The 27,873-nt window shown below is 22.8% G+C and overlaps 1 long non-coding RNA gene across 4 annotated transcripts; it reads right to left on the bottom strand.

Moving 5' to 3' along the window:
* Nucleotides 1-313: 313 nt before the first annotated feature.
* LOC132931277 (uncharacterized) lies at nt 314-27,721 on the bottom strand. Of its 4 annotated transcripts, XR_009662414.1 has the most exons (13): nt 24,875-24,998; nt 23,215-23,344; nt 18,927-19,056; nt 15,804-15,933; nt 14,958-15,086; nt 12,318-12,447; nt 11,473-11,601; nt 9,010-9,139; nt 8,164-8,292; nt 5,524-5,653; nt 4,679-4,807; nt 2,402-2,531; nt 314-437 (listed from the first exon to the last, which is right to left on the bottom strand). It is a non-coding gene; the product is annotated as an uncharacterized LOC132931277 (long non-coding RNA). The 4 variants fall into 4 exon arrangements; XR_009662415.1 differs by lacking the exons at nt 23,215-23,344; nt 24,875-24,998 and adding an exon at nt 27,600-27,721; XR_009662417.1 differs by lacking the exon at nt 4,679-4,807.
* Between the last annotated feature and the right edge of the window lie 152 nt (nt 27,722-27,873).

The following is a 27,873-nucleotide window of genomic DNA, read 5'->3' as shown; positions in this document are numbered from 1 at the left end:
TAATGTAAAAAATAGAAAATTATAATTTCTTGCTTAATCTAATGGTCTGAGCTTGAAAACATTAACATGAGAATTGAGTGTTCTATAAGGAGTTAAAAATATGAATTTTTAATATTTGTCTAAATTATCATATAAAAACACGTATTAAGGTGTTTATGAAGTATAAGCTTAAGTGAAATTAATGAAAATTAATAATAGAAAATTTGTATAATTTTCTTAATCTAATGGTCAGAGTTTCTTGGCACTAACTTTTTGTTACACTAATGTTAATTTACTATCAATTACATTCAATAATCATTTAACGTACATTGCATAAAACCTATATAATTATCAGTATCTTCCAGTTAATTTTCAATGTAAGATGATGATACTTTCCCAAGTGGTATGAATGCGAACTCATGTCTCAGCAAGCCTTGAGTGATCTGCTGTACTGCCATCTAAAAAAAGTAGTCGATTAAATAAATATAATAGTCGGAGAAACAATAATTATGATAAATAATAAAAGAAAGTACAAATCTACCAGATGTTTTTTTTCAATATGAAATACATATGAATTTTTAATATTTGTCTAAATTATCATATAAAAACACGTTTTTATATTGTTTATGAAGTATAAGCTTAAGTGAAATTAATGAAAGTTAATAATAATAAATTAGAATTTCTTGCTTAATCTAATGGTCTTAGTATGATGACACTAACATGAGAATTGAGTGATTTATAAGCAGTTAAAAATATGGATTTGTAATAATTGACTAAATTATCATATAAAAACACGTTTTATAATGTTTATGAAGTATAATCTTAAGTGAAATAATGAAAGATAATAATAATAAATTAGAATTTCTTGCTTAATCTAATGGTCAGAGTTTGATGACACTAACATGAGAATTAAGTGTTCTATAAGGAGTTAAAAATATGAATTTTTAATATTTGTCTAAATTATCATATAAAAACACGTATTAAGGTGTTTATGAAGTATAAGCTTAAGTGAAATTAATGAAAGTTAATAATAATAAATTATAATTTCTTGCTTAATCTAATGGTCTGAGCATGAAAACATTAACATGAGAATTAAGTGTTCTATAAGGAGTTAAAAATATGAATTTTTAATATTTGTCTAAATTATCATATAAAAACACGTATTAAGGTGTTTATGAAGAATAAGCTTAAGTGAAATTAATGAAAGTTAATAATAATAAATTATAATTTCTTGCTTAATCTAATGGTCTGAGCTTGAAAACATTAACATGAGAATTGAGTGTTCTATAAGCAGTTAAAAATATGAATTTGTAATATTTGACTAAATTATCTTATAAATACACGTTTTAAGGTGTTATTAAGTATAAGCTTTAATTAAATAAGTGAATGTAAAAAATAGAAAATTATAATTTCTTGCTTAATCTAATGGTCTGAGCTTGAAAACATTAACATGAGAATTGAGTGTTCTATAAGGAGTTAAAAATATGAATTTTTAATATTTGTCTAAATTATCATATAAAAACACGTATTAAGGTGTTTATGAAGTATAAGCTTTAATTAAATAAGTGAATGTAAAAAATAGAAAATTATAATTTCTTGCTTAATCTAATGGTCTGAGCTTGAAAACATTAACATGAGAATTCAGTGTTCTATAAGGAGTTAAAAAATATGAATTTTTAATATTTGTCTAAATTATCATATAAAAACACGTATTAAGGTGTTTATGAAGAATAAGCTTAAGTGAAATTAATGAAAGTTAATAATAATAAATTATAATTTCATGCTTAATCTAATGGTCTGAGCTTGAAAACATTAACATGAGAATTGAGTGTTCTATAAGCAGTTAAAAATATGAATTTGTAATATTTGACTAAATTATCTTATAAATACACGTTTTAAGGTGTTATTAAGTATAAGCTTTAATTAAATAAGTGAATGTAAAAAATAGAAAATTATAATTTCTTGCTTAATCTAATGGTCTGAGCTTGAAAACATTAACATGAGAATTGAGTGTTCTATAAGGAGTTAAAAATATGAATTTTTAATATTTGTCTAAAATATCATATAAAAGCACGTATTAAAGTGTTATTAAGTATAAGCTTTAATTAAATAAGTGAATGTAAAAAATAGAAAATTATAATTTCTTGCTTAATCTAATGGTCTGAGCTTGAAAACATTAACATGAGAATTGAGTGTTCTATAAGGAGTTAAAAATATGAATTTTTAATATTTGTCTAAATTATCATATAAAAACACGTATTAAGGTGTTTATGAAGTATAAGCTTAAGTGAAATTAATGAAAATTAATAATAGAAAATTTGTATAATTTTCTTAATCTAATGGTCAGAGTTTCTTGGCACTAACTTTTTGTTACACTAATGTTAATTTACTATCAATTACATTCAATAATCATTTAACGTACATTGCATAAAACCTATATAATTATCAGTATCTTCCAGTTAATTTTCAATGTAAGATGATGATACTTTCCCAAGTGGTATGAATGCGAACTCATGTCTCAGCAAGCCTTGAGTGATCTGCTGTACTGCCATCTAAAAAAAAGTAGTCGATTAAATAAATATAATAGTCGGAGAAACAATAATTATGATAAATAATAAAAGAAAGTACAAATCTACCAGATGTTTTTTTTCAATATGAAATACATATGAATTTTTAATATTTGTCTAAATTATCATATAAAAACACGTTTTATATTGTTTATGAAGTATAAGCTTAAGTGAAATTAATGAAAGTTAATAATAATAAATTAGAATTTCTTGCTTAATCTAATGGTCTTAGTATGATGACACTAACATGAGAATTGAGTGATTTATAAGCAGTTAAAAATATGGATTTGTAATAATTGACTAAATTATCATATAAAAACACGTTTTATAATGTTTATGAAGTATAATCTTAAGTGAAATAATGAAAGATAATAATAATAAATTAGAATTTCTTGCTTAATCTAATGGTCAGAGTTTGATGACACTAACATGAGAATTAAGTGTTCTATAAGGAGTTAAAAATATGAATTTTTAATATTTGTCTAAATTATCATATAAAAACACGTATTAAGGTGTTTATGAAGTATAAGCTTAAGTGAAATTAATGAAAGTTAATAATAATAAATTATAATTTCTTGCTTAATCTAATGGTATGAGCTTGAAAACATTAACATGAGAATTAAGTGTTCTATAAGGAGTTAAAAATATGAATTTGTAATATTTGACTAAATTATCTTATAAAAACACGTTTTAAGGTGTTTATGAAGTATAAGCTAAAGTGAAATTAATAAATGTTAATAATAATAAATTATAATTTCTTGTTTAATCTAATGGTCTGAGCTTGAAAACATTAACATGAGAATTGAGTGTTCTATAAGGAGTTAAAAATATGAATTTTTAATATTTGTCTAAAATATCATATAAAAGCACGTATTAAAGTGTTATTAAGTATAAGCTTTAATTAAATAAGTGAATGTAAAAAATAGAAAATTATAATTTCTTGCTTAATCTAATGGTCTGAGCATGAAAACATTAACATGAGAATTAAGTGTTCTATAAGGAGTTAAAAATATGAATTTTTAATATTTGTCTAAATTATCATATAAAAACACGTATTAAGGTGTTTATGAAGAATAAGCTTAAGTGAAATTAATGAAAGTTAATAATAATAAATTATAATTTCTTGCTTAATCTAATGGTCTGAGCTTGAAAACATTAACATGAGAATTGAGTGTTCTATAAGCAGTTAAAAATATGAATTTGTAATATTTGACTAAATTATCTTATAAATACACGTTTTAAGGTGTTATTAAGTATAAGCTTTAATTAAATAAGTGAATGTAAAAAATAGAAAATTATAATTTCTTGCTTAATCTAATGGTCTGAGCTTGAAAACATTAACATGAGAATTGAGTGTTCTATAAGGAGTTAAAAATATGAATTTTTAATATTTGTCTAAAATATCATATAAAAGCACGTATTAAAGTGTTATTAAGTATAAGCTTTAATTAAATAAGTGAATGTAAAAAATAGAAAATTATAATTTCTTGCTTAATCTAATGGTCTGAGCATGAAAACATTAACATGAGAATTAAGTGTTCTATAAGGAGTTAAAAATATGAATTTTTAATATTTGTCTAAATTATCATATAAAAACACGTATTAAGGTGTTTATGAAGAATAAGCTTAAGTGAAATTAATGAAAGTTAATAATAATAAATTATAATTTCATGCTTAATCTAATGGTCTGAGCTTGAAAACATTAACATGAGAATTGAGTGTTCTATAAGCAGTTAAAAATATGGATTTGTAATATTTGACTAAATTATCATATAAAAACACGTTTTATAATGTTTATGAAGTATAAGCTTAAGTGAAATTAATGAAAGTTAATAATAATAAATTATAATTTCTTGCTTAATCTAATGGTCTGAGCTTGAAAACATTAACATGAGAATTGAGTGTTCTATAAGGAGTTAAAAATAAGAAATTTTTAATATTAGTCTAAATTATCATATAAAAACACGTATTAAGGTGTATATGAAGTATAAGCTTAAGTGAAATTAATGAAAATTAATAATAGAAAATTTGTATAATTTTCTTAATCTAATGGTCAGAGTTTCTTGGCACTAACTTTTAGTTACACTAATGTTAATTTACTATCAATTACATTCGATAACCATTAAACGTACATTGCATAAAACCATTAATATTATCAGTATTTTCTAGTCCATTTTCCACGTAAGACATTGATACTTTCCGAAGTGGTAGAAATGTGAATTCATGTCTCAGCATGCATCTAGTGTTCTTTATACTGTCATCTGAAAAAATTTAGTAAGTTAAATTTGTAAAATAATTGGAGGATAAAATGTCACTACTACACACCATAAGGTGAACGAAAATCTTTTTATGACAACTAGTGTGTGGGAAACACTGAATAATTTAGAAGTTAAAACAATCAAACAAAAATTAAAAGACAAACTACACTCATAATAGAAAATATTTGAATAAATTTTACAGTTAAAACATAAATACAAATAAAAATGTATAAATGCAAAAAGATATGAAATATAATCATTAAACAGATGATAAGACACATTAATTATGATAAGCAATCAAAGATATTAAAAATCTACCAGATGTTTTGTTGAATTTGAATGTAAAATAATTTTATCATATAAATACAATCATAGGATAATATAAAATTGACTGTTTGCAATATCATATGACATTACTATTCTTCATAAATAATTCTGATTTGAACATAATAATATGAAATTATAATTGAATAAATCATCGTAACACATCTACTGAAACTTGACAATTTAAATTAAATCACTTTGGGTTATGGTTAAAGTAAAACCAATTAAACGTAGTAAATAATATTAAAAGATTTTTATAGCTAAGGCAAGTATTATGAATTAACATTACAAGCTAACGGTGTTTCCCAAACCTTTATTCAGACTTTTAACAAATTTTCAATTGTTACACTACTATTAATTTACTATCAATTACATTCAATAATCATTTAACGTACATTGCATAAAACCTATATAATTATCAGTATCTTCCAGTTAATTTTCAATGTAAGATGATGATACTTTCCCAAGTGGTATGAATGCGAAGTCATGTCTCAGCAAGCCTTGAGTGATCTGCTGTACTGCCATCTAAAAAAAAGTAGTCGATTAAATAAATATAATAGTCGGAGAAACAATAATTATGATAAATAATAAAAGAAAGTACAAATCTACCAGATGTTTTTTTTCAATATGAAATACATATGAATTTTTAATATTTGTCTAAATTATCATATAAAAACACGTTTTATATTGTTTATGAAGTATAAGCTTAAGTGAAATTAATGAAAGTTAATAATAATAAATTAGAATTTCTTGCTTAATCTAATGGTCTTAGTATGATGACACTAACATGAGAATTGAGTGATTTATAAGCAGTTAAAAATATGGATTTGTAATAATTGACTAAATTATCATATAAAAACACGTTTTATAATGTTTATGAAGTATAATCTTAAGTGAAATAATGAAAGATAATAATAATAAATTAGAATTTCTTGCTTAATCTAATGGTCAGAGTTTGATGACACTAACATGAGAATTAAGTGTTCTATAAGGAGTTAAAAATATGAATTTGTAATATTTGACTAAATTATCTTATAAAAACACGTTTTTAAGGTGTTTATGAAGTATAAGCTAAAGTGAAATTAATAAATGTTAATAATAATAAATTATAATTTCTTGTTTAATCTAATGGTCTGAGCTTGAAAACATTAACATGAGAATTGACTGTTCTATAAGCAGTTAAAAATATGAATTTGTAATATTTGACTAAATTATCTTATAAATACACGTTTTAAGGTGTTATTAAGTATAAGCTTTAATTAAATAAGTGAATGTAAAAAATAGAAAATTATAATTTCTTGCTTAATCTAATGGTCTGAGCTTGAAAACATTAACATGAGAATTGAGTGTTCTATAAGCAGTTAAAAATATGAATTTGTAATATTTGACTAAATTATCTTATAAATACACGTTTTAAGGTGTTATTAAGTATAAGCTTTAATTAAATAAGTGAATGTAAAAAATAGAAAATTATAATTTCTTGCTTAATCTAATGGTCTGAGCTTGAAAACATTAACATGAGAATTGAGTGTTCTATAAGGAGTTAAAAATATGAATTTTTAATATTTGTCTAAAATATCATATAAAAGCACGTATTAAAGTGTTATTAAGTATAAGCTTTAATTAAATAAGTGAATGTAAAAAATAGAAAATTATAATTTCTTGCTTAATCTAATGGTCTGAGCATGAAAACATTAACATGAGAATTAAGTGTTCTATAAGGAGTTAAAAATATGAATTTTTAATATTTGTCTAAATTATCATATAAAAACACGTATTAAGGTGTTTATGAAGAATAAGCTTAAGTGAAATTAATGAAAGTTAATAATAATAAATTATAATTTCATGCTTAATCTAATGGTCTGAGCTTGAAAACATTAACATGAGAATTGAGTGTTCTATAAGCAGTTAAAAATATGGATTTGTAATATTTGACTAAATTATCATATAAAAACACGTTTTATAATGTTTATGAAGTATAAGCTTAAGTGAAATTAATGAAAGTTAATAATAATAAATTATAATTTCTTGCTTAATCTAATGGTCTGAGCTTGAAAACATTAACATGAGAATTGAGTGTTCTATAAGGAGTTAAAAATATGAATTTTTAATATTTGTCTAAATTATCATATAAAAGCACGTATTAAAGTGTTATGAAGTATAAGCTTTAATTAAATAAGTGAATGTAAAAAAGAGAAAATTAGAATTTCTTGCTTAATCTAATGGTCTGAGCTTGAAAACATTAACATGAGAATTAAGTGTTCTATAAGGAGTTAAAAATATGAATTTTTAATATTTGTCTAAATTATCATATAAAAACTTGTATTAAGGTGTTTATGAAGTATAAGCTAAGTGAAATTAATGAAAGTTAATAATAATAAATTATAATTTCTTGCTTAATCTAATGGTCTTAGTATGATGACACTAACATGAGAATTGAGTGATTAATAAGCAGTTAAAAATATGAATTTGTAATTTTTGTCTAAATTATCATATAAAAACATGTTTTATAGTGTAAGTGAAGTAAAAGCTTAAATTAAATAATTGAAAGTTAATAATAGAAAATTAGAAATCTTTTATGAATCTAATGGTCAGAGCTTGAAAACATTAACATGAGAATTAAGTGTTCTATAAGGAGTTAAAAATATGAATTTTTAATATTTGTCTAATTATCATATAAAAACACGTATTAAGGTGTTTATGAAGTATAAGCTTAAGTGAAATTAATGAAAGTTAATAATAATAAATTATATTTTCTTGCTTAATCTAATGGTCTGAGCTTGAAAACATTAACATGAGAATTGAGTGTTCTATAAGGAGTTAAAAATATGAATTTTTAATATTTGTCTAAATTATCATATAAAAACACGTATTAAGGTGTATATGAAGTATAAGCTTAAGTGAAATTAATGAAAATTAATAATAGAAAATTTGTATAATTTTCTTAATCTAATGGTCAGAGTTTCTTGGCACTAACTTTTAGTTACACTAATGTTAATTTACTATCAATTACATTCGATAACCATTAAACGTACATTGCATAAAACCATTAATATTATCAGTATTTTCTAGTCCATTTTCCACGTAAGACATTGATACTTTCCGAAGTGGTAGAAATGTGAATTCATGTCTCAGCATGCATCTAGTGTTCTTTATACTGTCATCTGAAAAAATTTAGTAAGTTAAATTTGTAAAATAATTGGAGGATAAAATGTCACTACTACACACCATAAGGTGAACGAAAATCTTTTTATGACAACTAGTGTGTGGGAAACACTGAATAATTTAGAAGTTAAAACAATCAAACAAAAATTAAAAGACAAACTACACTCATAATAGAAAATATTTGAATAAATTTTACAGTTAAAACATAAATACAAATAAAAAATGTATAAATGCAAAAAGATATGAAATATAATCATTAAACAGATGATAAGACACATTAATTATGATAAGCAATCAAAGATATTAAAAATCTACCAGATGTTTTGTTGAATTTGAATGTAAAATAATTTTATCATATAAATACAATCATAGGATAATATAAAATTGACTGTTTGCAATATCATATGACATTACTATTCTTCATAAATAATTCTGATTTGAACATAATAATATGAAATTATAATTGAATAAATCATCGTAACACATCTACTGAAACTTGACAATTTAAATTAAATCACTTTGGGTTATGGTTAAAGTAAAACCAATTAAACGTAGTAAATAATATTAAAAGATTTTTATAGCTAAGGCAAGTATTATGAATTAACATTACAAGCTAACGGTGTTTCCCAAACCTTTATTCAGACTTTTAACAAATTTTCAATTGTTACACTACTATTAATTTACTATCAATTACATTCAATAATCATTTAACGTACATTGCATAAAACCTATATAATTATCAGTATCTTCCAGTTAATTTTCAATGTAAGATGATGATACTTTCCCAAGTGGTATGAATGCGAAGTCATGTCTCAGCAAGCCTTGAGTGATCTGCTGTACTGCCATCTAAAAAAAAGTAGTCGATTAAATAAATATAATAGTCGGAGAAACAATAATTATGATAAATAATAAAAGAAAGTACAAATCTACCAGATGTTTTTTTTCAATATGAAATACATATGAATTTTTAATATTTGTCTAAATTATCATATAAAAAACACGTTTTATATTGTTTATGAAGTATAAGCTTAAGTGAAATTAATGAAAGTTAATAATAATAAATTAGAATTTCTTGCTTAATCTAATGGTCTTAGTATGATGACACTAACATGAGAATTGAGTGATTTATAAGCAGTTAAAAATATGGATTTGTAATAATTGACTAAATTATCATATAAAAACACGTTTTATAATGTTTATGAAGTATAATCTTAAGTGAAATAATGAAAGATAATAATAATAAATTAGAATTTCTTGCTTAATCTAATGGTCAGAGTTTGATGACACTAACATGAGAATTAAGTGTTCTATAAGGAGTTAAAAATATGAATTTGTAATATTTGACTAAATTATCTTATAAAAACACGTTTTAAGGTGTTTATGAAGTATAAGCTAAAGTGAAATTAATAAATGTTAATAATAATAAATTATAATTTCTTGCTTAATCTAATGGTCAGAGTTTGATGACACTAACATGAGAATTAAGTGTTCTATAAGGAGTTAAAAATATGAATTTTTAATATTTGTCTAAATTATCATATAAAAACACGTATTAAGGTGTTTATGAAGTATAAGCTTAAGTGAAATTAATGAAAGTTAATAATAATAAATTATAATTTCTTGCTTAATCTAATGGTATGAGCTTGAAAACATTAACATGAGAATTAAGTGTTCTATAAGGAGTTAAAAATATGAATTTGTAATATTTGACTAAATTATCTTATAAAAACACGTTTTAAGGTGTTTATGAAGTATAAGCTAAAGTGAAATTAATAAATGTTAATAATAATAAATTATAATTTCTTGTTTAATCTAATGGTCTGAGCTTGAAAACATTAACATGAGAATTGAGTGTTCTATAAGGAGTTAAAAAATATGAATTTTTAATATTTGTCTAAAATATCATATAAAAGCACGTATTAAAGTGTTATTAAGTATAAGCTTTAATTAAATAAGTGAATGTAAAAAATAGAAAATTATAATTTCTTGCTTAATCTAATGGTCTGAGCATGAAAACATTAACATGAGAATTAAGTGTTCTATAAGGAGTTAAAAATATGAATTTTTAATATTTGTCTAAATTATCATATAAAAACACGTATTAAGGTGTTTATGAAGAATAAGCTTAAGTGAAATTAATGAAAGTTAATAATAATAAATTATAATTTCTTGCTTAATCTAATGGTCTGAGCTTGAAAACATTAACATGAGAATTGAGTGTTCTATAAGCAGTTAAAAATATGAATTTGTAATATTTGACTAAATTATCTTATAAATACACGTTTTAAGGTGTTATTAAGTATAAGCTTTAATTAAATAAGTGAATGTAAAAAATAGAAAATTATAATTTCTTGCTTAATCTAATGGTCTGAGCTTGAAAACATTAACATGAGAATTGAGTGTTCTATAAGGAGTTAAAAATATGAATTTTTAATATTTGTCTAAAATATCATATAAAAGCACGTATTAAAGTGTTATTAAGTATAAGCTTTAATTAAATAAGTGAATGTAAAAAATAGAAAATTATAATTTCTTGCTTAATCTAATGGTCTGAGCATGAAAACATTAACATGAGAATTAAGTGTTCTATAAGGAGTTAAAAATATGAATTTTTAATATTTGTCTAAATTATCATATAAAAAACACGTATTAAGGTGTTTATGAAGAATAAGCTTAAGTGAAATTAATGAAAGTTAATAATAATAAATTATAATTTCATGCTTAATCTAATGGTCTGAGCTTGAAAACATTAACATGAGAATTGAGTGTTCTATAAGCAGTTAAAAATATGGATTTGTAATATTTGACTAAATTATCATATAAAAACACGTTTTATAATGTTTATGAAGTATAAGCTTAAGTGAAATTAATGAAAGTTAATAATAATAAATTATAATTTCTTGCTTAATCTAATGGTCTGAGCTTGAAAACATTAACATGAGAATTGAGTGTTCTATAAGGAGTTAAAAATAAGAAATTTTTAATATTAGTCTAAATTATCATATAAAAACACGTATTAAGGTGTATATGAAGTATAAGCTTAAGTGAAATTAATGAAAATTAATAATAGAAAATTTGTATAATTTTCTTAATCTAATGGTCAGAGTTTCTTGGCACTAACTTTTAGTTACACTAATGTTAATTTACTATCAATTACATTCGATAACCATTAAACGTACATTGCATAAAACCATTAATATTATCAGTATTTTCTAGTCCATTTTCCACGTAAGACATTGATACTTTCCGAAGTGGTAGAAATGTGAATTCATGTCTCAGCATGCATCTAGTGTTCTTTATACTGTCATCTGAAAAAATTTAGTAAGTTAAATTTGTAAAATAATTGGAGGATAAAATGTCACTACTACACACCATAAGGTGAACGAAAATCTTTTTATGACAACTAGTGTGTGGGAAACACTGAATAATTTAGAAGTTAAAACAATCAAACAAAAATTAAAAGACAAACTACACTCATAATAGAAAATATTTGAATAAATTTTACAGTTAAAACATAAATACAAATAAAAATGTATAAATGCAAAAAGATATGAAATATAATCATTAAACAGATGATAAGACACATTAATTATGATAAGCAATCAAAGATATTAAAAATCTACCAGATGTTTTGTTGAATTTGAATGTAAAATAATTTTATCATATAAATACAATCATAGGATAATATAAAATTGACTGTTTGCAATATCATATGACATTACTATTCTTCATAAATAATTCTGATTTGAACATAATAATATGAAATTATAATTGAATAAATCATCGTAACACATCTACTGAAACTTGACAATTTAAATTAAATCACTTTGGGTTATGGTTAAAGTAAAACCAATTAAACGTAGTAAATAATATTAAAAGATTTTTATAGCTAAGGCAAGTATTATGAATTAACATTACAAGCTAACGGTGTTTCCCAAACCTTTATTCAGACTTTTAACAAATTTTCAATTGTTACACTACTATTAATTTACTATCAATTACATTCAATAATCATTTAACGTACATTGCATAAAACCTATATAATTATCAGTATCTTCCAGTTAATTTTCAATGTAAGATGATGATACTTTCCCAAGTGGTATGAATGCGAAGTCATGTCTCAGCAAGCCTTGAGTGATCTGCTGTACTGCCATCTAAAAAAAAGTAGTCGATTAAATAAATATAATAGTCGGAGAAACAATAATTATGATAAATAATAAAAGAAAGTACAAATCTACCAGATGTTTTTTTTCAATATGAAATACATATGAATTTTTAATATTTGTCTAAATTATCATATAAAAACACGTTTTATATTGTTTATGAAGTATAAGCTTAAGTGAAATTAATGAAAGTTAATAATAATAAATTAGAATTTCTTGCTTAATCTAATGGTCTTAGTATGATGACACTAACATGAGAATTGAGTGATTTATAAGCAGTTAAAAATATGGATTTGTAATAATTGACTAAATTATCATATAAAAACACGTTTTATAATGTTTATGAAGTATAATCTTAAGTGAAATAATGAAAGATAATAATAATAAATTAGAATTTCTTGCTTAATCTAATGGTCAGAGTTTGATGACACTAACATGAGAATTAAGTGTTCTATAAGGAGTTAAAAATATGAATTTGTAATATTTGACTAAATTATCTTATAAAAACACGTTTTAAGGTGTTTATGAAGTATAAGCTAAAGTGAAATTAATAAATGTTAATAATAATAAATTATAATTTCTTGTTTAATCTAATGGTCTGAGCTTGAAAACATTAACATGAGAATTGACTGTTCTATAAGCAGTTAAAAATATGAATTTGTAATATTTGACTAAATTATCTTATAAATACACGTTTTAAGGTGTTATTAAGTATAAGCTTTAATTAAATAAGTGAATGTAAAAAATAGAAAATTATAATTTCTTGCTTAATCTAATGGTCTGAGCTTGAAAACATTAACATGAGAATTGAGTGTTCTATAAGCAGTTAAAAATATGAATTTGTAATATTTGACTAAATTATCTTATAAATACACGTTTTAAGGTGTTATTAAGTATAAGCTTTAATTAAATAAGTGAATGTAAAAAATAGAAAATTATAATTTCTTGCTTAATCTAATGGTCTGAGCTTGAAAACATTAACATGAGAATTGAGTGTTCTATAAGGAGTTAAAAATATGAATTTTTAATATTTGTCTAAAATATCATATAAAAGCACGTATTAAAGTGTTATTAAGTATAAGCTTTAATTAAATAAGTGAATGTAAAAAATAGAAAATTATAATTTCTTGCTTAATCTAATGGTCTGAGCATGAAAACATTAACATGAGAATTAAGTGTTCTATAAGGAGTTAAAAATATGAATTTTTAATATTTGTCTAAATTATCATATAAAAACACGTATTAAGGTGTTTATGAAGAATAAGCTTAAGTGAAATTAATGAAAGTTAATAATAATAAATTATAATTTCATGCTTAATCTAATGGTCTGAGCTTGAAAACATTAACATGAGAATTGAGTGTTCTATAAGCAGTTAAAAATATGGATTTGTAATATTTGACTAAATTATCATATAAAAACACGTTTTATAATGTTTATGAAGTATAAGCTTAAGTGAAATTAATGAAAGTTAATAATAATAAATTATAATTTCTTGCTTAATCTAATGGTCTGAGCTTGAAAACATTAACATGAGAATTGAGTGTTCTATAAGGAGTTAAAAATATGAATTTTTAATATTTGTCTAAATTATCATATAAAAGCACGTATTAAAGTGTTATGAAGTATAAGCTTTAATTAAATAAGTGAATGTAAAAAAGAGAAAATTAGAATTTCTTGCTTAATCTAATGGTCTGAGCTTGAAAACATTAACATGAGAATTAAGTGTTCTATAAGGAGTTAAAAATATGAATTTTTAATATTTGTCTAAATTATCATATAAAAACTTGTATTAAGGTGTTTATGAAGTATAAGCTTAAGTGAAATTAATGAAAGTTAATAATAATAAATTATAATTTCTTGCTTAATCTAATGGTCTTAGTATGATGACACTAACATGAGAATTGAGTGATTAATAAGCAGTTAAAAATATGAATTTGTAATTTTTGTCTAAATTATCATATAAAAACATGTTTTATAGTGTAAGTGAAGTAAAAGCTTAAATTAAATAATTGAAAGTTAATAATAGAAAATTAGAAATCTTTTATGAATCTAATGGTCAGAGCTTGAAAACATTAACATGAGAATTAAGTGTTCTATAAGGAGTTAAAAATATGAATTTTTAATATTTGTCTAATTATCATATAAAAACACGTATTAAGGTGTTTATGAAGTATAAGCTTAAGTGAAATTAATGAAAGTTAATAATAATAAATTATATTTTCTTGCTTAATCTAATGGTCTGAGCTTGAAAACATTAACATGAGAATTGAGTGTTCTATAAGGAGTTAAAAATATGAATTTTTAATATTTGTCTAAATTATCATATAAAAACACGTATTAAGGTGTATATGAAGTATAAGCTTAAGTGAAATTAATGAAAATTAATAATAGAAAATTTGTATAATTTTCTTAATCTAATGGTCAGAGTTTCTTGGCACTAACTTTTAGTTACACTAATGTTAATTTACTATCAATTACATTCGATAACCATTAAACGTACATTGCATAAAACCATTAATATTATCAGTATTTTCTAGTCCATTTTCCACGTAAGACATTGATACTTTCCGAAGTGGTAGAAATGTGAATTCATGTCTCAGCATGCATCTAGTGTTCTTTATACTGTCATCTGAAAAAATTTAGTAAGTTAAATTTGTAAAATAATTGGAGGATAAAATGTCACTACTACACACCATAAGGTGAACGAAAATCTTTTTATGACAACTAGTGTGTGGGAAACACTGAATAATTTAGAAGTTAAAACAATCAAACAAAAATTAAAAGACAAACTACACTCATAATAGAAAATATTTGAATAAATTTTACAGTTAAAACATAAATACAAATAAAAATGTATAAATGCAAAAAGATATGAAATATAATCATTAAACAGATGATAAGACACATTAATTATGATAAGCAATCAAAGATATTAAAAAATCTACCAGATGTTTTGTTGAATTTGAATGTAAAATAATTTTATCATATAAATACAATCATAGGATAATATAAAATTGACTGTTTGCAATATCATATGACATTACTATTCTTCATAAATAATTCTGATTTGAACATAATAATATGAAATTATAATTGAATAAATCATCGTAACACATCTACTGAAACTTGACAATTTAAATTAAATCACTTTGGGTTATGGTTAAAGTAAAACCAATTAAACGTAGTAAATAATATTAAAAGATTTTTATAGCTAAGGCAAGTATTATGAATTAACATTACAAGCTAACGGTGTTTCCCAAACCTTTATTCAGACTTTTAACAAATTTTCAATTGTTACACTACTATTAATTTACTATCAATTACATTCAATAATCATTTAACGTACATTGCATAAAACCTATATAATTATCAGTATCTTCCAGTTAATTTTCAATGTAAGATGATGATACTTTCCCAAGTGGTATGAATGCGAAGTCATGTCTCAGCAAGCCTTGAGTGATCTGCTGTACTGCCATCTAAAAAAAAGTAGTCGATTAAATAAATATAATAGTCGGAGAAACAATAATTATGATAAATAATAAAAGAAAGTACAAATCTACCAGATGTTTTTTTTCAATATGAAATACATATGAATTTTTAATATTTGTCTAAATTATCATATAAAAACACGTTTTATATTGTTTATGAAGTATAAGCTTAAGTGAAATTAATGAAAGTTAATAATAATAAATTAGAATTTCTTGCTTAATCTAATGGTCTTAGTATGATGACACTAACATGAGAATTGAGTGATTTATAAGCAGTTAAAAATATGGATTTGTAATAATTGACTAAATTATCATATAAAAACACGTTTTATAATGTTTATGAAGTATAATCTTAAGTGAAATAATGAAAGATAATAATAATAAATTAGAATTTCTTGCTTAATCTAATGGTCAGAGTTTGATGACACTAACATGAGAATTAAGTGTTCTATAAGGAGTTAAAAATATGAATTTGTAATATTTGACTAAATTATCTTATAAAAACACGTTTTAAGGTGTTTATGAAGTATAAGCTAAAGTGAAATTAATAAATGTTAATAATAATAAATTATAATTTCTTGTTTAATCTAATGGTCTGAGCTTGAAAACATTAACATGAGAATTGAGTGTTCTATAAGGAGTTAAAAATATGAATTTTTAATATTTGTCTAAATTATCATATAAAAGCACGTATTAAAGTGTTATTAAGTATAAGCTTTAATTAAATAAGTGAATGTAAAAAATAGAAAATTATAATTTCTTGCTTAATCTAATGGTCTGAGCATGAAAACATTAACATGAGAATTAAGTGTTCTATAAGGAGTTAAAAATATGAATTTTTAATATTTGTCTAAATTATCATATAAAAACACGTATTAAGGTGTTTATGAAGAATAAGCTTAAGTGAAATTAATGAAAGTTAATAATAATAAATTATAATTTCATGCTTAATCTAATGGTCTGAGCTTGAAAACATTAACATGAGAATTGAGTGATTCTATAAGCAGTTAAAAATATGAATTTGTAATATTTGACTAAATTATCTTATAAATACACGTTTTAAGGTGTTATTAAGTATAAGCTTTAATTAAATAAGTGAATGTAAAAAATAGAAAATTATAATTTCTTGCTTAATCTAATGGTCTGAGCTTGAAAACATTAACATGAGAATTGAGTGTTCTATAAGGAGTTAAAAATATGAATTTTTAATATTTGTCTAAATTATCATATAAAAACACGTATTAAGGTGTTTATGAAGTATAAGCTTTAATTAAATAAGTGAATGTAAAAAATAGAAAATTATAATTTCTTGCTTAATCTAATGGTCTGAGCTTGAAAACATTAACATGAGAATTCAGTGTTCTATAAGGAGTTAAAAATATGAATTTTTAATATTTGTCTAAATTATCATATAAAAACACGTATTAAGGTGTTTATGAAGAATAAGCTTAAGTGAAATTAATGAAAGTTAATAATAATAAATTATAATTTCATGCTTAATCTAATGGTCTGAGCTTGAAAACATTAACATGAGAATTGAGTGTTCTATAAGCAGTTAAAAATATGAATTTTTAATATTTGTCTAAATTATCATATAAAAACAAGTTTTATATTGTTTATGAAGTATAAGCTTAAGTGAAATTAATGAAAGTTAATAATAATAAATTAGAATTTCTTGCTTAATCTAATGGTCTTAGTATGATGACACTAACATGAGAATTGAGTGATTTATAAGCAGTTAAAAATATGGATTTGTAATATTTGACTAAATTATCATATAAAAACACGTTTTATAATGTTTATGAAGTATAATCTTAAGTGAAATAATGGAAGATAATAATAATAAATTATAATTTCTTGCTTAATCTAATGGTCAGAGTTTGATGACACTAACATGATAATTAAGTGTTCTATAAGGAGTTAAAAATATGAATTTTTAATATTTGTCTAAATTATCATATAAAAACACGTATTAAGGTGTTTATGAAGTATAAGCTTAAGTGAAATTAATGAAAATTAATAATAGAAAATTTGTATAATTTTCTTAATCTAATGGTCTGAGTTTCTTGGCACTAACTTTTTGTTACACTAATGTTAATTTACTATCAATTACATTCGATACCCATTAAACGTACATTGCATAAAACCATTAATATTATCAGTATTTTCTAGTCCATTTTCCACGTAGGACATTGATACTTTCCGAAGTGGTAGAAATGTGAATTCATGGTCTCAGCATGCATCGAGTGTTCTTAAAACTGTCATCTGAAAAAATTTAGTCAGTTAAATTTGTAAAATAATTGGAGGATAAAATGTCACTACTACACACCAAAAGGTGAACGAAAATCTTTTTATGACAACTAGTGTGTGGGAAACACTGAATAATTTAGAAGTTAAAACAATCAAACAAAAATTAAAAGACAAACTACACTCATAATAGAAAATATTTGAATAAATATTACAGTTAAAACATAAATACAAATAAAAATGTATAAATGCAAAAAGATATGAAATATAATCATTAAACAGATGATAAGACACATTAATTATGATAAGCAATCAAAGATATTAAAAATCTACCAGATGTTTTGTTGAATTTGAATGCAAAATAATTTTATCATATAAATACAATCATAGGATAATATAAAATTGACTGTTTGCAATATCATATGACATTACTATTCTTCATAAATAATTCTGATTTGAACATAATAATATGAAATTATAATTGAATAAATCATCGTAACACATCTACTGAAACTTGACAATTTAAATTAAATCACTTTGGGTTATGGTTAAAGTAAAACCAATTAAACGTAGTAAATAATATTAAAAGATTTTTATAGCTAAGGCAAGTATTATGAATTAACATTACAAGCTAACGGTGTTTCCCAAACCTTTATTCAGACTTTTAACAAATTTTCAATTGTTACACTACTATTAATTTACTATCAATTACATTCAATAATCATTTAACGTACATTGCATAAAACCTATATAATTATCAGTATCTTCCAGTTAATTTTCAATGTAAGATGATGATACTTTCCCAAGTGGTATGAATGCGAACTCATGTCTCAGCAAGCCTTGAGTGATCTGCTGTACTGCCATCTAAAAAAAAGTAGTCGATTAAATAAATATAATAGTCGGAGAAACAATAATTATGATAAATAATAAAAGAAAGTACAAATCTACCAGATGTTTTTTTTTCAATATGAAATACATATGAATTTTTAATATTTGTCTAAATTATCATATAAAAACACGTTTTATATTGTTTATGAAGTATAAGCTTAAGTGAAATTAATGAAAGTTAATAATAATAAATTAGAATTTCTTTGCTTAATCTAATGGTCTTAGTATGATGACACTAACATGAGAATTGAGTGATTTATAAGCAGTTAAAAATATGGATTTGTAATAATTGACTAAATTATCATATAAAAACACGTTTTATAATGTTTATGAAGTATAATCTTAAGTGAAATAATGAAAGATAATAATAATAAATTAGAATTTCTTGCTTAATCTAATGGTCAGAGTTTGATGACACTAACATGAGAATTAAGTGTTCTATAAGGAGTTAAAAATATGAATTTTTTAATATTTGTCTAAATTATCATATAAAAACACGTATTAAGGTGTTTATGAAGTATAAGCTTAAGTGAAATTAATGAAAGTTAATAATAATAAATTATAATTTCTTGCTTAATCTAATGGTATGAGCTTGAAAACATTAACATGAGAATTAAGTGTTCTATAAGGAGTTAAAAATATGAATTTGTAATATTTGACTAAATTATCTTATAAAAACACGTTTTAAGGTGTTTATGAAGTATAAGCTAAAGTGAAATTAATAAATGTTAATAATAATAAATTATAATTTCTTGTTTAATCTAATGGTCTGAGCTTGAAAACATTAACATGAGAATTGAGTGTTCTATAAGGAGTTAAAAATATGAATTTTTAATATTTGTCTAAAATATCATATAAAAGCACGTATTAAAGTGTTATTAAGTATAAGCTTTAATTAAATAAGTGAATGTAAAAAATAGAAAATTATAATTTCTTGCTTAATCTAATGGTCTGAGCATGAAAACATTAACATGAGAATTAAGTGTTCTATAAGGAGTTAAAAATATGAATTTTTAATATTTGTCTAAATTATCATATAAAAACACGTATTAAGGTGTTTATGAAGAATAAGCTTAAGTGAAATTAATGAAAGTTAATAATAATAAATTATAATTTCTTGCTTAATCTAATGGTCTTAGTATGATGACACTAACATGAGAATTGAGTGATTTATAAGCAGTTAAAAATATGGATTTGTAATAATTGACTAAATTATCATATAAAAACACGTTTTTATAATGTTTATGAAGTATAATCTTAAGTGAAAATAATGAAAGATAATAATAATAAATTAGAATTTCTTGCTTAATCTAATGGTCAGAGTTTGATGACACTAACATGAGAATTAAGTGTTCTATAAGGAGTTAAAAATATGAATTTTTAATATTTGTCTAAATTATCATATAAAAACACGTATTAAGGTGTTTATGAAGTATAAGCTTAAGTGAAATTAATGAAAGTTAATAATAATAAATTATAATTTCTTGCTTAATCTAATGGTATGAGCTTGAAAACATTAACATGAGAATTAAGTGTTCTATAAGGAGTTAAAAATATGAATTTGTAATATTTGACTAAATTATCTTATAAAAACACGTTTTAAGGTGTTTATGAAGTATAAGCTAAAGTGAAATTAATAAATGTTAATAATAATAAATTATAATTTCTTGTTTAATCTAATGGTCTGAGCTTGAAAACATTAACATGAGAATTGAGTGTTCTATAAGGAGTTAAAAAATATGAATTTTTTAATATTTGTCTAAAAATATCATATAAAAGCACGTATTAAAGTGTTATTAAGTATAAGCTTTAATTAAATAAGTGAATGTAAAAAATAGAAAATTATAATTTCTTGCTTAATCTAATGGTCTGAGCATGAAAACATTAACATGAGAATTAAGTGTTCTATAAGGAGTTAAAAATATGAATTTTTAATATTTGTCTAAATTATCATATAAAAACACGTATTAAGGTGTTTATGAAGAATAAGCTTAAGTGAAATTAATGAAAGTTAATAATAATAAATTATAATTTCTTGCTTAATCTAATGGTCTTAGTATGATGACACTAACATGAGAATTGAGTGATTTATAAGCAGTTAAAAATATGGATTTGTAATAATTGACTAAATTATCATATAAAAACACGTTTTATAATGTTTATGAAGTATAATCTTAAGTGAAATAATGAAAGATAATAATAATAAATTAGAATTTCTTGCTTAATCTAATGGTCAGAGTTTGATGACACTAACATGAGAATTAAGTGTTCTATAAGGAGTTTAGAATTTTTAATATTTGTCTAAATTATCATATAAAAACACGTATTAAGGTGTTTATGAAGTATAAGCTTAAGTGAAATTAATGAAAGTTAATAATAATAAATTATAATTTCTTGCTTAATCTAATGGTATGAGCTTGAAAACATTAACATGAGAATTAAGTGTTCTATAAGGAGTTAAAAATATGAATTTGTAATATTTGACTAAATTATCTTATAAAAACACGTTTTAAGGTGTTTATGAAGTATAAGCTAAAGTGAAATTAATAAATGTTAATAATAATAAATTATAATTTCTTGTTTAATCTAATGGTCTGAGCTTGAAAACATTAACATGAGAATTGAGTGTTCTATAAGGAGTTAAAAATATGAATTTTTTAATATTTGTCTAAAATATCATATAAAAGCACGTATTAAAGTGTTATTAAGTATAAGCTTTAATTAAATAAGTGAATGTAAAAAATAGAAAATTATAATTTCTTGCTTAATCTAATGGTCTGAGCATGAAAACATTAACATGAGAATTAAGTGTTCTATAAGGAGTTAAAAATATGAATTTTTAATATTTGTCTAAATTATCATATAAAAACACGTATTAAGGTGTTTATGAAGAATAAGCTTAAGTGAAATTAATGAAAGTTAATAATAATAAATTATAATTTCTTGCTTAATCTAATGGTCTGAGCTTGAAAACATTAACATGAGAATTGAGTGTTCTATAAGCAGTTAAAAATATGAATTTCGTAATATTTGACTAAATTATCTTATAAATACACGTTTTAAGGTGTTATTAAGTATAAGCTTTAATTAAATAAGTGAATGTAAAAAATAGAAAAATTATAATTTCTTGCTTAATCTAATGGTCTGAGCTTGAAAACATTAACATGAGAATTGAGTGTTCTATAAGGAGTTAAAAATATGAATTTTTAATATTTGTCTAAAATATCATATAAAAGCACGTATTAAAGTGTTATTAAGTATAAGCTTTAATTAAATAAGTGAATGTAAAAAATAGAAAATTATAATTTCTTGCTTAATCTAATGGTCTGAGCATGAACACATTAACATGAGAATTAAGTGTTCTATAAGGAGTTAAAAATATGAATTTTTAATATTTGTCTAAATTATCATATAAAAACACGTATTAAGGTGTTTATGAAGAATAAGCTTAAGTGAAATTAATGAAAGTTAATAATAATAAATTATAATTTCTTGCTTAATCTAATGGTCTGAGCTGAAAACATTAACATGAGAATTGAGTGTTCTATAAGGAGTTAAAAATATGAATTTGTAATATTTGACTAAATTATCTTATAAATACACGTTTTAAGGTGTTATTAAGTATAAGCTTTAATTAAATAAGTGAATGTAAAAAATAGAAAATTATAATTTCTTGCTTAATCTAATGGTCTGAGCTTGAAAACATTAACATGAGAATTGAGTGTTCTATAAGGAGTTAAAAATATGAATTTTTAATATTTGTCTAAATTATCATATAAAAACACGTATTAAGGTGTTTATGAAGTATAAGCTTTAATTAAATAAGTGAATGTAAAAAATAGAAAATTATAATTTCTTGCTTAATCTAATGGTCTGAGCTTGAAAACATTAACATGAGAATTGAGTGTTCTATAAGGAGTTAAAAATATGAATTTTTAATATTTGTCTAAATTATCATATAAAAACACGTATTAAGGTGTTTATGAAGTATAAGCTTAAGTGAAATTAATGAAAATTAATAATAGAAAATTTGTATAATTTTCTTAATCTAATGGTCAGAGTTTCTTGGCACTAACTTTTTGTTACACTAATGTTAATTTACTATCAATTACATTCAATAATCATTTAACGTACATTGCATAAAACCTATATAATTATCAGTATCTTCCAGTTAATTTTCAATGTAAGATGATGATACTTTCCCAAGTGGTATGAATGCGAAGTCATGTCTCAGCAAGCCTTGAGTGATCTGCTGTACTGCCATCTAAAAAAAAGTAGTCGATTAAAGAAATATAATAGTTGGAGAAACAATAATTATGATAAATAATAAAAGAAAGTACAAATCTACCAGATGTTTTTTTTCAATATGAAATACATATGAATTTTTAATATTTGTCTAAATTATCATATAAAAACAAGTTTTATATTGTTTATGAAGTATAAGCTTAAGTGAAATTAATGAAAGTTAATAATAATAAATTAGAATTTCTTGCTTAATCTAATGGTCTTAGTATGATGACACTAACATGAGAATTGAGTGATTTATAAGCAGTTAAAAATATGGATTTGTAATATTTGACTAAATTATCATATAAAAAACACGTTTTATAATGTTTATGAAGTATAATCTTAAGTGAAATAATGAAAGATAATAATAATAAATTAGAATTTCTTGCTTAATCTAATGGTCAGAGTTTGATGACACTAACATGATAATTAAGTGTTCTATAAGGAGTTAAAAATATGAATTTTTAATATTTGTCTAAATTATCATATAAAAACACGTATTAAGGTGTTTATGAAGTATAAGCTTAAGTGAAATTAATGAAAATTAATAATAGAAAATTTGTATAATTTTCTTAATCTAATGGTCTGAGTTTCTTGGCACTAACTTTTTGTTACACTAATGTTAATTTACTATCAATTGCATTCGATACCCATTAAACGTACATTGCATAAAACCATTAGTATTATCAGTATTTTCTAGTCCATTTTCCACGTAGGACATTGATACTTTCCGAAGTGGTAGAAATGAGAATTCATGTCTCAGCATGCATCGAGTGTTCTTAAACTGTCATCTGAAAAAATTTAGTCAGTTAAATTTGTAAAATAATTGGAGGATAAAATGTCACTACTACACACCATAAGGTGAACGAAAATCTTTTTATGACAACTAGTGTGTGGGAAACACTGAATAATTTAGAAGTTAAAACAATCAAACAAAAACTAAAAGACAAACTACACTCATAATAGAAAATATTTGAATAAATTTTACAGTTGAAACATAAATACAAATAAAAATGTATAAATGCAAAAAGATATGAAATATAATCATTAAACAGATGATAAGACACATTAATTATGATAAGCAATCAAAGATATTAAAAATCTAGCAGATGTTTTGTTGAATTTGAATGTAAAATAATTTTATCATATAAATACAATCATAGGATAATATAAAATTGACTGTTTGCAATATCATATGACATTACTATTCTTCATAAATAATTCTGATTTGAACATAATAATATGAAATTATAATTGAATAAATCATCGTAACACATCTACTGAAACTTGACAATTTAAATTAAATCACTTTGGGTTATGGTTAAAGTAAAACCAATTAAACGTAGTAAATAATATTAAAAGATTTTTATAGCTAAGGCAAGTATTATGAATTAACATTACAAGCTAACGGTGTTTCCCAAACCTTTATTCAGACTTTTAACAAATTTTCAATTGTTACACTACTATTAATTTACTATCAATTACATTCAATAATCATTTAACGTACATTGCATAAAACCTATATAATTATCAGTATCTTCCAGTTAATTTTCAATGTAAGATGATGATACTTTCCCAAGTGGTATGAATGCGAAGTCATGTCTCAGCAAGCCTTGAGTGATCTGCTGTACTGCCATCTAAAAAAAAGTAGTCGATTAAATAAATATAATAGTTGGAGAAACAATAATTATGATAAATAATAAAAGAAAGTACAAATCTACCAGATGTTTTTTTTCAATATGAAATACATATGAATTTTTAATATTTGTCTAAATTATCATATAAAAACAAGTTTTATATTGTTTATGAAGTATAAGCTTAAGTGAAATTAATGAAAGTTAATAATAATAAATTAGAATTTCTTGTTTAATCTAATGGTCTTAGTATGATGACACTAACATGAGAATTGAGTGATTTATAAGCAGTTAAAAATATGGATTTGTAATATTTGACTAAATTATCATATAAAAACACGTTTTATAATGTTTATGAAGTATAATCTTAAGTGAAATAATGAAAGATAATAATAATAAATTAGAATTTCTTGCTTAATCTAATGGTCTTAGTATGATGACACTAACATGAGAATTGAGTAATTTATAAGCAGTTAAAAATATGAATTTGTAATATTTGACTAAATTATCTTATAAAAACACGTTTTAAGGTGTTTATGAAGTATAAGCTAAAGTGAAATTAATGAAAGTTAATAATAATAAATTATAATTTCTTGCTTAATCTAATGGTCTGAGCTTGAAAACATTAACATGAGAATTGAGTGTTCTATAAGCAGTTAAAAATATGAATTTGTAATATTTGACTAAATTATCTTATAAATACACGTTTTAAGGTGTTATTAAGTATAAGCTTTAATTAAATAAGTGAATGTAAAAAATAGAAAATTATAATTTCTTGCTTAATCTAATGGTCTGAGCTTGAAAACATTAACATGAGAATTGAGTGTTCTATAAGGAGTTAAAAATATGAATTTTTAATATTTGTCTAAAATATCATATAAAAGCACGTATTAAAGTGTTATTAAGTATAAGCTTTAATTAAATAAGTGAATGTAAAAAATAGAAAATTATAATTTCTTGCTTAATCTAATGGTCTGAGCATGAACACATTAACATGAGAATTAAGTGTTCTATAAGGAGTTAAAAATATGAATTTTTAATATTTGTCTAAATTATCATATAAAAACACGTATTAAGGTGTTTATGAAGAATAAGCTTAAGTGAAATTAATGAAAGTTAATAATAATAAATTATAATTTCTTGCTTAATCTAATGGTCTGAGCTTGAAAACATTAACATGAGAATTGAGTGTTCTATAAGCAGTTAAAAATATGAATTTGTAATATTTGACTAAATTATCTTATAAATACACGTTTTAAGGTGTTATTAAGTATAAGCTTTAATTAAATAAGTGAATGTAAAAAATAGAAAATTATAATTTCTTGCTTAATCTAATGGTCTGAGCTTGAAAACATTAACATGAGAATTGAGTGTTCTATAAGGAGTTAAAAATATGAATTTTTAATATTTGTCTAAATTATCATATAAAAACACGTATTAAGGTGTTTATGAAGTATAAGCTTTAATTAAATAAGTGAATGTAAAAAATAGAAAATTATAATTTCTTGCTTAATCTAATGGTCTGAGCTTGAAAACATTAACATGAGAATTGAGTGTTCTATAAGGAGTTAAAAATATGAATTTTTAATATTTGTCTAAATTATCATATAAAAACACGTATTAAGGTGTTTATGAAGTATAAGCTTAAGTGAAATTAATGAAAATTAATAATAGAAAATTTGTATAATTTTCTTAATCTAATGGTCAGAGTTTCTTGGCACTAACTTTTTGTTACACTAATGTTAATTTACTATCAATTACATTCAATAATCATTTAACGTACATTGCATAAAACCTATATAATTATCAGTATCTTCCAGTTAATTTTCAATGTAAGATGATGATACTTTCCCAAGTGGTATGAATGCGAAGTCATGTCTCAGCAAGCCTTGAGTGATCTGCTGTACTGCCATCTAAAAAAAAGTAGTCGATTAAAGAAATATAATAGTTGGAGAAACAATAATTATGATAAATAATAAAAGAAAGTACAAATCTACCAGATGTTTTTTTTCAATATGAAATACATATGAATTTTTAATATTTGTCTAAATTATCATATAAAAACAAGTTTTATATTGTTTATGAAGTATAAGCTTAAGTGAAATTAATGAAAGTTAATAATAATAAATTAGAATTTCTTGCTTAATCTAATGGTCTTAGTATGATGACACTAACATGAGAATTGAGTGATTTATAAGCAGTTAAAAATATGGATTTGTAATATTTGACTAAATTATCATATAAAAACACGTTTTATAATGTTTATGAAGTATAATCTTAAGTGAAATAATGAAAGATAATAATAATAAATTAGAATTTCTTGCTTAATCTAATGGTCAGAGTTTGATGACACTAACATGATAATTAAGTGTTCTATAAGGAGTTAAAAATATGAATTTTTAATATTTGTCTAAATTATCATATAAAAACACGTATTAAGGTGTTTATGAAGTATAAGCTTAAGTGAAATTAATGAAAATTAATAATAGAAAATTTGTATAATTTTCTTAATCTAATGGTCTGAGTTTCTTGGCACTAACTTTTTGTTACACTAATGTTAATTTACTATCAATTGCATTCGATACCCATTAAACGTACATTGCATAAAACCATTAATATTATCAGTATTTTCTAGTCCATTTTCCACGTAGGACATTGATACTTTCCGAAGTGGTAGAAATGTGAATTCATGTCTCAGCATGCATCGAGTGTTCTTATACTGTCATCTGAAAAAATTTAGTCAGTTAAATTTGTAAAATAATTGGAGGATAAAATGTCACTACTACACACCATAAGGTGAACGAAAATCTTTTTATGACAACTAGTGTGTGGGAAACACTGAATAATTTAGAAGTTAAAACAATCAAACAAA

This window comes from Rhopalosiphum padi, unplaced genomic scaffold (genome assembly GCF_020882245.1).
Source record: "Rhopalosiphum padi isolate XX-2018 unplaced genomic scaffold, ASM2088224v1 scaffold1, whole genome shotgun sequence".
Lineage (NCBI taxonomy): Eukaryota > Metazoa > Arthropoda > Insecta > Hemiptera > Aphididae > Rhopalosiphum > Rhopalosiphum padi.
Note: the sequence above shows the minus strand (reverse complement) of the source record. Positions and strands in the feature narration are given on the sequence as shown.